The following is a 3,364-nucleotide window of genomic DNA, read 5'->3' as shown; positions in this document are numbered from 1 at the left end:
ATGATTAAAGTCCACATAGAAGGGGAAAATTAGACAGAGACAGACACACACAGAAGAACGACAAGGTGAAGAGATACAGGCAGGAAAAGGGGCATCTAGAAGCCATGGAGAGAGGTCTGAAACACATCCTTTTCTCACAGCCCCCCTTTGATTAGCAAATTCTAAATTACAGAACTATGAAACAAGACATTTCTAGTTATGGCAGACCGAGAAAAATGATACACTTTCAAAAAAGGGATCAGATGTTTCCACCTAGTCAGTTTTTCATTTTAAAGAAGCCAAGGCAAATAAAGGAACAGAATAGGTTATGGATCTCATCTTTTGTTCTAAGATAGATAGGAATTCTGTGGATTGTTTTCATCATTCTATTGTACACAAACTGGTTTTTTAATAGGATATTAAAAATAAAGGTCAGTTATGTCTTGACAAAAATCGTGTTGAACACATAAGACAATTAATGTGTTGACAATCTTAGTAGTGGAAATTGTAGAAAGGTTCTTATGGTGAAACTTCATTAATATCAAAGGTCATTCATGAAAACATAGCTAACTTCTGTTCATGCTTGATCTCACCAAGATCACCTTTAAGTTTGGAGAACATTCCAAATAAACACCTAGTTTAAGACATTGTAGGATTGTCACAGAACCCAAGACTCTAAAAAGAAAGATCTTGAAGTAAATGAAAACACTGGAAAATATCTACAACACTTTTCACCATAAGACATTTGCTTATTGGTGGCACAGGAGAGACCAAGAAATGAAGCAGAAAACAGACAGTACAGATCTTGAAAGACAAAAAATCAGTTTCTAGGGTCTTCAAAGGAGAAAAGTTTTTGGCAAACATTACAGACTCATTCTAGGATGAAATATAGAAACAGTCCTTGGGAAATGCTAAGTCCTGTTTGAAGGAAACAATCCCAGACTGAATGAAGAGATTTAATCCTATAAAATCAGCATTCCAGAAAGTCAGAGTCCATCTTCTCTAAATAACCTTTTAAAATAAAACTCCATGATCACAGATTTTTCACAAGTGAATTCAACCATTTCCAAGCTCAGATACTATCATGCCACATATTTTTTTAAAAGCATAGTAAATTTAGAAAATATTTTAAATATTTATGCAGCAAGTATAATTTTAATAAGTAAAATGATTAAATAGCACACAATCAAATATAACAGCAAACATATTTTAAAATAACTTAATAATAAAGGTATATGCAAATCCTACATAAGGACAATTTACATATTGTAAAGTATACTAAAAGTTAATAGGAACAAAATGGAAAGATAAATCTTGCTTTGGGTAAAATAACTCAACATTTTAGGAGTCAGTCTTTCTAAGTTTATATGATAAAAAAAGCAGTTATATTTTTGGCTTTTTGCTTTTTTCTGTTCTGATACCTTTCATGAAACTACACATGCTGATTCTAAGAATTATAATTAAAAATGAAATATGCACAATTATCTAGAAAATCACCGAAAAGGCTATAAGTTTGTAGAATTCCTTACCAGATATTAAAACATACATAAACATAACTAAACTAGTGTGTTGCTACTTCAAAAATAGGGAAAAAGATCAGTGATCAAAATAGAAAGTCAATAAATAGACTCAAGCATATTGTGGTATTTTGTATATGATTAAACAGTCATCTCAAATCACTAGGAAATATAATTTTTTTATTTAAATAAAAGGGAAGAAATAACTATATAAGCCACTAAAAAGAGTACATGTATACTTATCATCCTATGCAAGGGTGAGTGCCAACCAGATTGAAGATATAAATGTAAAAAATGAAACCATGAAATTATTAGAAGATAACAATTGTGATGAGAACAATTGTGAATTAAATAAAAAACAATTATGATATAAATCGTAGGTAAAAAAACAAACATTTTTAATAAAAACATAAATGTTGAGAAAAATGAGACCAAAATCTTTTAGAAAAATGAAGATATAAGCAGACAATTTGTAAAAAGAATATAAAAAGAAATGTAAAAATAGTTTGTAGACATATAAAATGGTGTTTATTTTTAATTAACATAAAAGAATAAAGAAAATGAAATGCAATATCTCACTCATCAGTTTGGAAAAACTTGAAAAACTTGACAATATATACATTTTTGGCAAAGCTATCATAAAACACTGATACTCCCACACATTGATGTTGTGTATATAAAATTGTACAACTCTTAAAAAGGATAATTAGTCAATATCTAAAAAAAATACATACAAATTTTCCTTTGATTCCACTTAGTAAATCCTGCTTTCTAAAAATTTGCCCTAAGGATAAATTTGCAGCAATGTAATAATATATCTGTATATGATGATACATTGTAACACTATTTGTGATAACAAATATCTAGAAAATTTTTAAATGCCTCTGCACAGGTTGAATACACTGTGGTCCATCTATGCAACAGTTTACTAAATAGCTATATAAATGATCAAGAAGATATTTATAAATATATGTGTATGACATCTGACAATTAACTTTGCAAACTCATCCTACAAAAAGTGCTACATACCTTACTGCTGAGTATCATTAAGGTCACCTTCAAAGTACTTGCCTTGGGAAGCTATGCCCCAACCTCAGCACCTAGTCCACCTGTTAAGCAATTTTGGAACTCTTTCTGAAATGGGCATCAGAGCTGTCGTTGGATTACCCCTGGTGTCTTGAATGTCATTAAATGTTTTCCTTTCTACATTTCTTTTTATCTTCAGGTAAAGAAAAAGTCATTGGGAATCAGATGAGGTGAATAGAGAGGGCGCTTCAAGGCAATTATTTCTTTACCAGCTAAGAACTCCCTCACAGACAGTGCTATGTGAGCTAGTGCATTGTGGTGAAGCAAGAGCTTACTCAGGACCATTTTGCACCCACCTTTCTCATGTCAGGATTTTCTTAACTCTTTCTCTGTTGATGTTTCTTTGGTCTGCTATGTTTATTATAGTAAGTCAATAATTTTGATGCATAACCAATGGATTTTTGCAATGTTTTCATCATTTTTGCTCATTACTGGCCTCCCCGACCTCTCTTCATCAGTGATGCTTTCTGTCCCTTCATAAAACTGTTTAATCCATTTGTACACTGCTGTTTTCTTCATGACATTATCCCCATAAACTCAGACTAATATGTCCCTGAGTTCCACTTCCATTCTTGTCAAGTTTAACAAGAAATTAAATGTGTATTTCTTGTACTAATTCAAACTTTGACAATCTCACAACCATAGTTCTGATGGCCAGTCCAGAAAAAGAGTTTCAAAATTGCTTTGACAGGTGGACTAGGTGCTGAGGTTGGGGCATAGCTTCCCAAGGCAAGTACTTTGAAGGTGACCATAGTGATATTCAGTAATGAGGTATGTAGCAC

The sequence above is a fragment of the Carlito syrichta genome, unplaced genomic scaffold (genome assembly GCF_000164805.1).
Source record: "Carlito syrichta isolate Samal-C Ts95f unplaced genomic scaffold, Tarsius_syrichta-2.0.1 Scaffold304296, whole genome shotgun sequence".
NCBI classification, from domain to species: Eukaryota; Metazoa; Chordata; class Mammalia; order Primates; family Tarsiidae; genus Carlito; species Carlito syrichta.
This window is presented reverse-complemented; position numbering follows the sequence as displayed.